The sequence below is a fragment of the Photinus pyralis genome, unplaced genomic scaffold (assembly GCF_008802855.1).
Source record: "Photinus pyralis isolate 1611_PpyrPB1 unplaced genomic scaffold, Ppyr1.3 Ppyr1.4_LG2, whole genome shotgun sequence".
In the NCBI taxonomy this organism is placed as follows: domain Eukaryota; kingdom Metazoa; phylum Arthropoda; class Insecta; order Coleoptera; family Lampyridae; genus Photinus; species Photinus pyralis.
In genome coordinates this window covers 9,602,458-9,616,801 of record NW_022170403.1, presented here as the reverse complement: position 1 = coordinate 9,616,801, position 14,344 = coordinate 9,602,458, and the positions used below count along the sequence as shown (strand labels likewise).

The 14,344-nt window shown below is 37.4% G+C and overlaps 1 protein-coding gene across 1 annotated transcript in view; it reads left to right on the top strand.

The window, feature by feature from the left end:
• LOC116163198 overlaps nucleotides 1–14,344 on the top strand; it is an 85,592-nt gene that overhangs the window by 70,016 nt on the left and 1,232 nt on the right. The gene's annotated exons all lie outside the window — the stretch shown is intronic.

Here is a 14,344-nt window from a genome sequence, read left to right as displayed (position 1 = left end):
GTCTTCTGCGGCATCTGTTCCATTGTGACATTGCAACTATCGTCGTTCCTTTTAATGAAAATAATTACATAATACAAAAATTTGTCGGGTAAATTTATTGACAAAACAAAAACAAAAAAACGCGTACTCTCGGGGCGAACATGGGATCGCATAATCAAAAAGGCAAACCCTTAATTTAAACGCAACGACGATTTTTTAAATACCCTTTTCGGCAATCACCTGACACTTGTCGAAAGTGACGATACATTTTTAGCGCATTTCCACAAAAATAAAAAATAAATGCCCTATTGTGGCCACTTTGTCCGTCCGTCCGTCCGCTCATTCGTTGAGACGCTACTAGTTCTTTAGTCATTAGTCATTATATTTTTCCTTTGGCATACATATGTACATAGGAGGCGTCAACGAGAAAAAAATAAAATACACACACACACTTATGAGCTATTGTTCTACTTTTTTCGCTATTTGGGTCGTTATGGTGTCAAGGATTGCACCAAGCAAGGAATTTTTTCTGCGTTTGTTGCTAAAAAAGTGATTGTAAAAAAACCAAAAAACCGTTTTTTACATGTTCCATAATTTTACACTTTTGCCGTTTATTAACGATCCTAGAGATCGTTTATAATTTTGTATTGCTGTCTGTCGTCTGTCTATTGATCTGTCCGTCTGTTTCTTTGTCTGTCTGTTCCTCTATCTGTCCGTGTGAACGATAACTTTGTTTAGAAATGTCCGATCGCTTTTACATCTTGGTTAGTTATTAACTGAATTGCATGTAATTCAATATGGGCATAGCTTTAGCCATATAATACGCAATGCCAAAAGTTGAGCCGAATCGATTCAAAATTCACAGGTGCCCATCTCGACCATTTCTAAACCGAATTGCAAACTTTTTATTTATAAAAGTATTTAAATGAAATTTGATACATAGGCACTTGGAATAAATGAAAATCAAACGTGAGTTGCAAAATTTGGTTTTGCGCATGCGCAGTTCCAACTTTCTTATTTAGAAAAGCATTGAAATGAAATTCTTCTTATAAACAGAAATTGAAGTAGCACGTCAAAAATGGATTGCACATGTGCAACGCTATCTTTCATATTTGTGGCCGGATTTTTACGATTTTAACAGAAGTTGCATTTTGGGAAATGAATGCAAGTGGAAATGCGCTTTTTCTAAATCGTTTACGATTACTTTTTAACTTGTTTTGTATTATAATTAAGTATGCTAAAACCTTATGGTGGTATTCTGGAAATAGAAATGGCTATGGAACTGTCGTCTATGGACAAACTGTAAAAAAATATAAAGGAGTAACGTCCAAATTTTATTTGTAAACATCCTGTATTCTGTGCTGTAAAATTCCTCCGTTAGATGTGCATTTCGTGCGCATTCCTCACACTTTTCTCCAATTTATGAGATCTTTTTGGAAACTCTCCACTCTAAATTAAGCTCACAATTAATTAAAACAAACAGCATTTAGGACGCGTTCGGCAACCTTCGTGCGCTAAGGCACTTCAGAAATAATTCGAATTGCGCACGTGGCCTTTGAAGACCTCCTGGAGAAATGTTATCACGGCGCTGTCGTCCAGGTTACCGCCGCGTTCTAAACGGAAAACTCGGCCGCAGGTACGTATACGCTGATTCCGCCCCCAATATATTGGTCTGAACCCCCTTTTCAAAAACGCGCATTTTCCCCTCTCAGAGCGACCCCCTTCAACAAGTAGATCTCGATCTACAATCGCGCAAATTTACGTGTTTTCCTGTAGCTCTAACTTTTTAGTTCGTAGAAGGAATCAGAGTAGCAGGGGCAATCCGGGTCGCGCAGTTCACAAACTCGAGTTATTCCACGAATCCCATTCCCGCACAAAAACGCTCCTCCACGTCCCCCACCCACGAGAAAACCGGAATTGGATACTGCGCACCGTTTTCGAGCTAATTTTGTTCCAAAATTTTCGATTTTTTCGCTTCTTACGGCAGTTACGACGGAAGCCAGAAGTATTTTTTGAACCCCGCCAAAATTTATGTTGCCTAAGAATCCTGGAATTTTTTGCAATATGTAGCCTATACCTTGAAGGTGTGCCAGACGGCCATCAAATTTGTATAACTTTCACATGCGACGACCAGCTGATCTCAGATTTTGCATACGCATGCCTTTAGTAGAGCCAAGCGGGGGGGGGGGCGTTCTACCCTTCATGGTATTCTAATGCAAGGTCTCGCCAAAATGAATTGGTTCGTAGGAACTCTTTAGAAAGCAAATCGAAATTGTTTCAGTTGAGGATAAACAATGAACATTGATCTAGTTTGAACTAGTCCATCCGGTAAGTAGGGTCTCAGACCATTATAATTTGTTCAAAGATAAGTACCTTAAAATTTCCTAGCCTAGTAGATCGCGGTTCACGAAATTTCGAAATTATTCGTTCAAACAAAAACTTACACATCACAAAAAGCGACAACTCCTCGACATAAAATCGGGGTCTTTTGAACAAATATTAAGATACTACTCCATTAGAACCGCAAAGTTTAATGCCAACTTTCCGACGTACAATAAAACTGATTTTCACTAGTATTTCTGTCGGTAAAATAATAACAATAAAAGATTTACTACCCTAAAACATAAAACGCTTTACTGTCCTAAGCTAACCTTTACGGAATTAATCGTCCATAAAGAGGGGTTGCTTTTTGACGATTCTGCCTAATGTAATATCACCAAGCTTTCAGGACATGACATACTTCCTAGTGCATCCTCCTAGTTCTTATGAATTTCAAGCGACCGGTGTGTTGTCGTAATCCGCCGGAGGGCTATAAGTTGAACTAATCTATCATATACGTCGACCACCTTGACGTGTTTCTGTATGAACATTTCATGTGGATCATTAATTTGATGTACGACGCAAAAAATATGCGGGGCTTTCGTCACGATGTGATGGTGTCATACGTGTCGCATAATGAATTGTTCTCATTATCACGGCCGTAGTCGATGCTTTTAGGCGTATGCTCAATTAATCACGCTCTCAGTTATGTGATAAACAATGCTTTTCCTGAAAAAATATGTAGACCCAAATTATTCAACGGTTTCAGGGTGAAGCTTGAATTTTTATCAAATTAAGTTCACCATTGGCAGTATTCTATACCTCATTATAATTTTTCTTTGCCAGTACGCGATTAAGGATGTAAAGGAACAATGAAATAATTTTTTTTCTCCAACCACCTGAATAAGACGCTATTTTGTGCCAGTGTTCGGTACGTAAAATTGACGTTTTGCGGATTAATCGCTTTCACCATGGCAACTGTACAAAAAGTGGATACTTTTGGTCCTAGTACCAAAAAGAAATTGACCTTGAAAGTCGGCCAATTAAAAAATTACAATCACGGAGATATGTCACATTGACATCGTTTTACATTGCAGGTTGTAAGATATTTTTATACATACAAATCAAATATTTTTGCATATTCAATACAAATAATGATTTCTATGCGTATGTACATGTATTGAAAATGATTTACGCTCGCTATTTTTATTTAAACCATGTGTAACGTAATTTACATATTCGGTGAACGTAATTTTAATACGTATACAACCCGCCGTCGCGCGTGACGCCATCTACTTCAGACCCATTGCACTATTATCTGTCATTTTGAATTCAAAATTTGAAAAAGTTAATTGCAATTAATTTTAATTAAAAAACTGTATGGTAAGTTGTTTATTTCAATACAAAATATAACAATATTAATTTGTGTATACAATAAAAATGACTGAAACTGATAGCGACATGGATTGGACACCGCCAGTGATTATAGAAACGGCAGAACATCCTACCTCAAGATTTGCTCCCTACAAAGTCGCGAGAGGTGAGAAGTTAGAAATAAGAACGAATAGGTTATAACCTAAAAACTAGAGTGGCACGACACGTGAGGACAAGAAAGCAGAACTTGTTATACTAGTAGTGAAACTGTGACTGAATCTAAATTCGAATATAATTTGAAGTAAAGGGGGTTGGAGAAAAAATTTTATGTTTTATTCGTACAAAAAATGCGTTTTCGGGACTCGGAAGGTTGCTGGACTCCGCTAACGCGTCGTCCAGCAACTATCTTCCTCGTCCCGAAAACTGACATTTTTTGTACTAATGAAACAAATAATTTTTTACAGATCAGTACTACCCTACTGTATTTTTAGGTGAAGTTGTGTGTCATTTTTACGTTCAGTTTGAATAGAATAGGAATGGTTTCATCCCTGGTTTCATCAAACTGATCCCATGCCAATCAGACTCAGCCTTGAGAATCAAAAAGTCAATAAAACCAACATATTTTTGACCTCGTTAATTGAAAAAATGTATCTACACTATTCCTGGCCAGCTTTTCACTCAATCCACACCATAATCTGTTCATTTCCCAATCAATTGCAAGAGAAGTGAAAATCCTACAGGATACCCAAAAAAATGCAGCAGTATTCCTTCCATGGATCCAGGTTTCGTTCTGTATTATCCAGGTTTAAGGAACCTTCCCCTTTGAGGAAGACAGTACTGCTTTGTACCGTAGGGAAACTATCGATTCCAGAAAATATAATTAAAGTAACGACATTCTTTTTGATTTGTATTCCAAATAACTATCCGTTCTCTTTAAAAGAACACTAAATTTTATGTGTGAATCTTAAAATTATTAATCTTGCGGAGAAATTGCTTGCGCCTACAGTAGCGTAGTTGAGGACGTGTAAAATAACGCGTAACGTTTTAAGTGGGAATTATGTAATTGAACTCCAAAATCAAAGTAGCCATTCATTATACGAGACCTAGGATTTTGTATTACCTGTTTTTTTCAATCGTTTGGATCAAATTAGCGGGCCCATCAGTACTTAGAGATTGGACAGCTAAGGGACCTGTCCATTAGTTTACTGTATAAGGTAACAGTAGATACAGAAAACGTAATTCATTTTTCTAAAAGTGCTAAAAAAGTTAGCATTTTTGTCGGAAATTGCTCTCTTTTAATCCATTATACCTCACATTCGTTTAATGGGCTTCCATATGAGGAAACTTTTAACTTGACTTTTGATCTCCCACTGGATAGCATCATCACATTGATAAGCAACGTTTAAACGGCGAGCTAACTATGTTGACTTTGACCGATAATTAACTTTTGGACGTGAATAGCGGGGAATAGACTTTGACCGGTCGGCAACCTATAGACTTTACACGACACCTTGGACTTTGATCGGAAACAAACTTCAAAAAATAGGTTCATTGTTCTTGGATGACCCTGAAAATGGAATTAGCCATCACATAAAATAATTTTGGCTCACTTTGATAATGTAATTAGACTCTACATGAAAAACGAGGCTATTGACCTTGAATGACGAAAATATAATTTGTCACGACAAAAATGGGTTCACAGATGACCGTGAGAGTATAATTATACACCACTTAAAAATCTATTTGACTTTGAATAACCTGTAACATGTAATTTGACACCACAACACACCTTTAAAACGCTATTTGATACCGAAAAGTAGGGTTCACTATCCTTGGATGACCACGAAAATGTAATTAGCCACCATGAGGTCATTGTCCTTCTATGGCCTCGAAAGTGTAACTTGAGTGTTGAAAACTTTTGGACGTGAATTGCGGGGAATAGACTTTGATCGGTCGGCAATCTATATAGACTTTACACGAAACCTTGGACTTTGATCGGAAACAAACTTCGAGACTTTGAAAGTTGGGAATTAACTTTGACCGTCAACCTTTAGAACGGTGAGCAATGGACTTTGACCGGTCGGCAACCTTTGGACTTTGAACAGCGGGGAATCGACTTTGATCAATTTGGACTTTAAACAGCGGAGTTAATCGATAGTTTGATCTACTTTCCAAGACCAGCGAAAATAACGGCATAATGTAGATTGAACTCACCTGTAATTTTCAAATGGGGTTATTGACCATGGATAACCCTGAAAAACGTAATTAGACGCTAAATAAAAATGGTGACAGTGACTTTGCATGACCTTTAAATTGTAATCTCACACCGCAAAAAATTGGTTCATTGACCTTGGACGCCCTTGAAAATGTAATTAAACTACAAAAATGAGGTCATTGACCTTGGATGTCCTCGACATGTAATTTGAAACCGCAACACATGGGGCCATGGACTTGTATTCTCTCGAGACTGTAATTAAGCACCATTACCTTTCTATGACCTTGAAAACGTAATTTAATGCAACGCAAGATAGGTTCATTGTCTTTGGATGACCTTGAAAATGTAATTAAACTACATCAAGAGGTCATTGACCTGGGATGACCTCGGCAAGTAATTTGAAACCACAACACATGAGGCCACGTACCTTGTATGCTCTCGAGACTGTAATTAAGCACCATTACCCTTCTATGACCTTGAAAACGTAATTTGATGCCACGCAAAATAGGTTCATTGCTCTTGGATGACCTTGAAAATGTAATTAGCCATCACTTAAAAATAACTTTGGCTCACTTTGATAATGTACACTACATGATAAACGAGGCTATTGACCTCGGATGACGAAAATATAATTTGTCACAACAAAATGGGTTCATTGAACCGTGAGAGTATAATTATACACCACATAAAGATCTATTTGACTTTGAATAACCTTCACATTTTTAAAACGCTATTTGGTACCGAAAAGAGGGGTTCATTAACCTTGGATGACCTCGAAAATGTAATTCGACACCATTGAAATGGTAATTTGACAACTCAAAAATGGGGCCATTGACCTTGTGTGTCCTTAAAAAATGTAATTTAACACTACATCAATTGAGGTCATTGACCTTGAATGACCTTATAGATGTAATTTGACACTCCAAAAATGAAACACGATCACTACAACTTGCTCTTTGAGCTTTACCGCAACTTTCCAAGGTCGCCGCGACTTACACCTTGCCCTACTTTCCAAGGGCACCACGGATGGCGAGCGACCTTGAACTGAGCCAGGTTCGGCCTTTTATTTCTACTGGTAACAATATTTTTATATTTAAACAAACCGTTCATTTAAGGGTGTTGAAAATTTATATTCCTTGTCAGTTAAATAATAAGAGAGAATCTTGAAGTATCATTTTAATCACTGGGCCCATTTCAATTCTTAAACTTGAGAGAACTTGATACGCGTATTTACAATTTATACGTTAGTATACGTCTCACATTTGGGTTGGATTACAAAAACGGTTTACGCGAATTGATACCTTCCCGTCAAGTGCTAATGATCAATTTGCAAATGTGGTCATACCCTGTTTCAATTTTCCATATTCCACATTTTTACTATAATCAAAATAAATTCCAGACAATTCGACTGTTTGACGAGAAGGAAAAAGCTAGATCCACATTTTCTCGGAAGGGTGTCATAGCTTCGAATATTAACCCCGATCCCGAAAATGATGGAAGTGGCAATCACAAATGTTATTCATTGGGTGCTTTTTTATGTAGGGTGTAGGTCCATTTTACAGTAGCATTTTTGCTAAATTGTAATTCGCGCAACTGAAAAGGTTAAAAATCGATCATCGGTGTCTCCTTCAAACGTCGGGGGGAGAACGCATTGATCCATAATTTTATCTCGTAGGTCTATCAAAGGTGCTTCTATTAATCAGGACGATTTTGGATTTCTAAGCGCATCCCTATTATAGGAAACGGTAGTGGAGCGTTCGTGGTAGATGTAAGGCTCAATTTGTATGAGTAGATATAAATCGGCAGAATTGTTCATACCCTAATAACAATGAACCTATGCATATTGATTACCGCTTTTAGTATAATGGTCGAATTGTATGAAAGACATTTCTCTTTTTCTTAATTACTGAACATGATAATGACGAAAATGTACTCGATCGAACGTTGAATACGTTTTCCCTCGAGCCTCATAAATAGATATCGAACATGGAAATTCAATTTCATTGTTGAATACTAATACAGTTTGCTCTTTACACCTCGAGGTGATTGAAAATTCCTGGGGGAATTCGTATAGCCTCCATTTAAACACCGTCTTTTAAATATGTCACGTCGAGAAAGGAGAGATTAAGTTGGAAAACAGCTGGGTTAGACGTACAGGAACAGTGTATCAGTTTTTTGTTTATATATCCCGTCCTCTAGCTAAAGGATTTACCTGCTGACATCTACGAAAATTTGTAACCTGTCGTCGTGTAATGCCTTCATCCCCCTTTGTATAATACGTTCTTGTTTGTTTCCTTAAAACTTTTTGTCGAGAATAAGACAAACTCCTTTTGGATTAGATGCTTAAAGGTTGTTTATAGTTATGGAAAGTGTCGTCTTTGGAATACCTTTTTCTTTTTGCAGTAGGTTCGTGTTCTTACGTACGTCTTTGCGCAAAGTTTGAATAGGATTTCTTTTTTTGTTTATCCCATTTTACTTGTTTCGAAGTAGAAAATGTACAGTTTAGAGCGCGATTGTCACGTTCTTTGAAACACCACAATACAAACTTATACTCCATGAAATCTTAAACTAAGGTACGTAGTTTCGAAGTCGTTACAAGTATAAGGTGAGGTGCATGTAAAATTACCCGATATCCGAAGTTCTAAATTGCGTCTAAACCTAAAGCTTTAAATCTCGTTTTTCTATCGCATTTTATGAGACCACCCTTCCAATCTAGTAACGCGATAAGGGAAGTCATTTTTGGCGAGTTTGTTTTCTGATGTTTTACGTGAAAAACAACATAATTTTTCCTAAAAGTTGTAAATGACCAACAATTTCAAGATGTCCTCGATTCTAACGTTTCTGCCACAATCTCTAGAAGGTAAACTGCACCTGCCACACGATCTAATACATCAAGCTCATTTTTGGAGGCAATTGAGTGTCATCCATGACCTGCGTCATGCAAAAGATCGTCTATCTAATGGAATCGTACGAGCGTCACCGAATCCGTGGATGACTTCGATCAACATTAAAAGGGTTTACTGAAAAGTTCCTGTTTCCAATCGACTACTGCTGCAATGTTCTAGGATGCCGTTTGAGTTGCACAATGCTCCATCTACATGACAGATTGATTGGCAGTGTTTTTGCCTGCGTCTATCTTGATGACCTAACTTCCCCAAAGACATGTAGTCTGACGAAGCGGCATGTAAATCCTGAGAAGGTGTCATCATTCATTCATATCCCTACACCACACAAATCTCGCCTATTTGCCGTGTTAGTATATCCCAATCCACATTTGAGAGACTCCCGCCAGAAATTGATTGTATAGTGGGTTGAGCGGGAAGAGTAGCAAATTGCTAACACTCCACCCACTATAAAATAAAGGCCATAAAAGAAACAAAAAAAACAAAGAACATTGAGTATCTGCACCCAACGCGTCATATTCTGCTTACGAGTTGCTATGTACCATTGCAACCAATAACAGTAACCTTTCTGGCGCAACATCAGTTGAACGTAGAAAACAGTTTTGTAGTGTACTTAACCCCCAGGTTCTACACTAACTTCACACTACAAGAACACGGAAATAAAGTCAACCCGGCAACGTTTAAAAATGGCTACCCGAATGACTATTCCCTCCAAAACTAAACAAGATCCCGCTTAACTTTGAAAAGTGGCACGTGATAAAACATCTAAGGCAGAACCCCCTTACGTTAGTTGTAAACAACGCTATGACCTGAAGCACAGTAGGGAAGGAACATAAAATAAAACACTGAAATTGTGAAAAGTTTGTTTAATAATGATCGCAATTATTATTGATTGTAAAAGCTCGGAAATTCAAGTCGAAATAAATTACATTGCAAAAATAAGCTTTGAAAATGGTAGTTCACCGAATAAAAATAGAAAAGAAAGGGTGAAATACACAGGATGTGACTCATTTTTGTTGCAATAAAGTCCATTTGTTAAAAGCAAGATGGAAAATTACATGGCCTTGTTGGCAAATTTAACTAAAGCAAAATATGGTGAAATTACGAATCGCAACTCATTTTTCGCACATAGATTCTAAACCAAAGAGTTTTGATTAGCATAATCTCGCCACCGCAAGATAGGTAGCGTCGCCCCTCGTTCGAGGTTTCGAGCCTGCAGTTGAAAGTCGAAGACCATCACGGAATCACGGTGTCGTTGCTCAATTTTGACTACAGTTTTTACCACCCCCGTGACTGCTTCATTCACGGAGGAAATGGTTAGTTACAAACAACAAGTCAGTACATACATCAAACGAATCGGTAATTTCCACATATTAAAATAAAATGATCAAAACTTATATGACTTCGGGGACAAGACCAAGTAATCAACATCAATAAACATAAATTAAGCAAGCATTACACAAAAAACGTAAACAATTACAAACGATAGCATAACGGTATCACGTATGTGATTATGCATTGCGCTGAAACGAAGTAAATTTCAAAAACAAAGACTCAAACACAAAAAATATAAAATGTGGCATACAAAACACAAATACGATATAAAGAAATGCAAAAATTACCACATGCATAAAAAAAACACAAAATAACAACAAACCGCTACTGAAGACAAGATGCCAAACGTAACCCACGTTCGTACTTTTTTTAGATGGCGCAGGCAGCTTTTTTCCCACCTAGAAATTGCGTGGTTGCTCTCTCAAAAATGTATGTATCGTCGGAAGTTGTATATACAGGGTGGAACCTCTCAAGTTGATTAGGGAATTGAAAGTGAGAAGCAAGAAACAACGAGTATGCAGAGTATGCAGAACGGAAGGGTGTAGATGGGTATCTAAAAAATAACAGAAATTTATGGTAGAGGAGAGAAAGAGAAAAATAATAAACAGTAATAAAACAGGTATCAATGGAAAAGGGCAGACAAGAGAGCACCTGACGAGGGAGAATATTAGTAATTAAAACAAAGAAAGAATGGAGAATAACGGAAACATGGTGGGTGGTAGAGGAGAGCATTACACATACACGACAGGAAGAGCGAGATCGGTATTTACATTATACACAAAATGAATAAATGAAAAGGAATAGAAAGAACAATAACAAAGTTGAATCACTAGTCTGTGTAGGTAATCTTAAAATTGAAAATGTGAAAAACAAGCACTTTAACGTTAAAAAAGATATAGACAGATAATAAACGATTGGAAAGGAAGGAAGGGAAGTGAAAGGGTGTAGAAAGAAGAAGGAAAATATTAGAAATGCAATAACATTGAAACAGGATACAGGAGAGAGGAAAGGAAATAATAGATGAAAGAGAAAAATAGATGCATCAGGACAAGGCCCCGAACGGCTCTCGTTACCCCCAAAAAAGAAAGAATGGGGAAGAGAGATAAACAAGAGTTGAGATAACACAAAAGAAGGTACAAACAACATGTAAAGAAGAAAACATGAATAGACCCAAAGAATATGAAGAAAAAATTAAGGAGATCAAAGAGAGGAGTTGAGAAAATATAGAAAGATGGGGAAAAAATAGAAATGTAGGATTTGGCGAAGCGCTTAGTCAAGGGAATATAAACCCAAGCAAAACCGAAGAATGCCCCAAAATGGACAAGGAGAAGAAGAAAATAACATAAGGAACGAGAAAAGGTATCAAGAAAAGAGGACAAACGACAAATAAGGAGGCTCATGGACGATAAGACGGCAGAGAAAGATTGCTGGCAACATGAGTCATACATATACGTTACAGAGATTGAGAAAACAAAGGCCGGAGAGAACGGAAAACCTTTGGAAATTACAAGACGAAACTCAAATGTTCACTTTATATGGTGCCCTTATGGACACTTCATGGCTTCAAGAATCAAAATTCAAACTTCAAAATTTGAGTTGTGATGTCCATGGTTAAACATTCGGGCTTGAAAATTCAAGCTTCGGGATTTGGTGCTTAAATTTGCACTTCGAGGCATCAGGCCTCAGTCTCCAAGTTTCAAACGTTCAAATCTACGCTTCAAGGTAAGTGACGCTTCGAGGTTTAAGCTTTAAATACAAGCTTCAAGGTGTCGAACTTAAAATTTATAGTTAAAAGTTCAAGCTACAGACTTGAAGTTTCAAGTTTTCACGTTCAGGCTGTAAGCTTCAGTATTAAAGCAACGGTTCCAAACGTCAAGCATCCGGGTCTTCTCATATTCTAGACTAAAAGTTGTAAATTTGTTAATTAACGTACGGTTTCACCCAAAAATATAGTTGCCTTGTATATATGTGGTCTGTAATGATCGGACGTTTCGCTACACTTTCGAATCTCGGTAACAATAGGCTAGGACGGACATGACATTCTTCTGTTGGGACGTGAAAATTGAATTAAACACCACAGAATGAACTGTTACTCGAATAAAATACTTAACAAAAAATATTGAGACATAATCGCCTGTACCTGGACGTTATAAACAAAAAAAAAACATGAATCAGTCACACGATTTAAATTTTTTGCGGGTTAAAATTCCACTATTGATCGAATTTATTGCAATAGTTTTTAAACCGGAAATTTCCCCCTGTAAATTAAGCTCACACAAACTTTATGTCACGGGTTTAAACTCCCACTACTATTGGGATTTACTGGTATAGTTTCTAACTCGTAATTTTACGCGTTTGATTTATACGCCCTCTAGGTTATTAGAGTACCACACAAAAATATAACACACCCTACGATACAAATGAACTTCACTGGCTGGACACGATTTCATCATGCGATTAACATTGGTGCTTAGCTTAAATTCGCTCGCGGCTCTACGTGAATTTTTCTAACACCATTCAAACACACCCTGCGTTCAAAGGTTCTTAACACAAATCAGCTCGCGGTTTAACGCACAATGACCAATACTATGCCGAACCTGTGTCAGGTCAAGGTCGCTCGTGACCTGGTGGTAATGTAGGAAAGTAGGTCAAGGTGAAGATTAGAGGTCGCGTGTCACATGGCGATGACCTTGGAAGATGGGTCAACGTGATGATCAAGGACAATAACTTACAAGGCCATCGGAGGTCAATGGCCCAATTTTTGTGTATTATCATATTTCAGTTAGCAAAGGTCGACGACTCCATTTTTACTCACATTAAAGGTCAGTGACCCGATTTTTGTAATGTCACATTTTATTTCATTTTCAAGGTCAATGGCACTATTTTGCGGTTTACTTCATTTTCAAGATTATCAAAGTTTAATAACCAACATTTTTCTGCTGTACTTTTTCATTTTTAAAGTGATCAAAGATCAACACCTTTTTAGCGCATTTTCCAAAAGGAAAATGTACGCTATTGTCCGCACTTTGTTAGTCTGTCCGTGTGTACCACTCCTAGTCCTCCAGTTTAAGCATATTCTTTGGGTTTCTACTACTACTATATACTATACTATGCCTTCGTCGGCCGCGAGTGACCACTTCTATTCCAGATTATGTCATCATGATTTATTTTCAAGGCTATTAAAGTTGAATAATCTCATTTTTTGCGTTTTCGTGTTCTATTTTCAAGGTGATCAGTGGTCAATAACCCCATTTGTTGCTGTGGAAAACTTTCATGATTATTCAAGGTCAATGGCCTCAGTTTTCCCTGTGTCGATTTTTATAACCAAGGTCACCCAAAGTCAATGACCACTTTTTTGCGGTCACATTTCATTGTAGTATTTGTTACGGCGTCAAATTTTATTTCGAAGTCATCCAAGGTCAATGGCCCCATTTGATCATTAAATGAACTACAGGTCAAACGCACGTTATTAAGGCACAAAGCGCGTCCGTGTACATGTATAATTCAGTCAAGCGGCGTCTTTCTTTTATTAAAGGTGGATTTCTCGGATTAAAATCGTAATATATTGTGAAAACGGTTTAAAAATTGTAGTAAACTTAAAATATCGAAAAAGTACAAGGTGTTGGAAATGAATGTGATTAATGATTTCACATGCATTTACAAAATCAAGACCGTATGCAGGAACCAACCGCCCTTTACAACTTGCATAATGCAATAGAAATTTTTTGTTATTCCTATCTTCGCTTTGATAACCGCGTCATTTAATTGTCCATATTTAAACTAATTCTGCTTTTGTAACTATTAAAAACGCGCAGAGGAGATGTACATCTCCATAGATGTTTCACATCTCCCTGGCTTACTGTGCGCTTTGCTATTTATATTAGGTCAGAATGGAACCAACGCAATTTTTTTAATTGTCGCCCCCATTAAACCGATTTCAAATCAGTCAATGAGGTGCCCTGTTGCCTCGGTAATTGACCCAAGCGTTTTTAACGGGTAGGTAGGGTTGGCGCTGCTTTTCTCAAACCAGCTCACATAATAAAAACTTAAAAATCTTCTACAGCGATAGAACAATTTAATGACATGCGATAGCTTACAACCCTAAAGAAGCAAAATAATGATTCATTATTACGCTAAACAGTTACGGAAGTTGTTTCATGATTAACGAATCCATGATATCAGATCTGGTGCATGACCACGTGATGCAATTTCAGCAAAT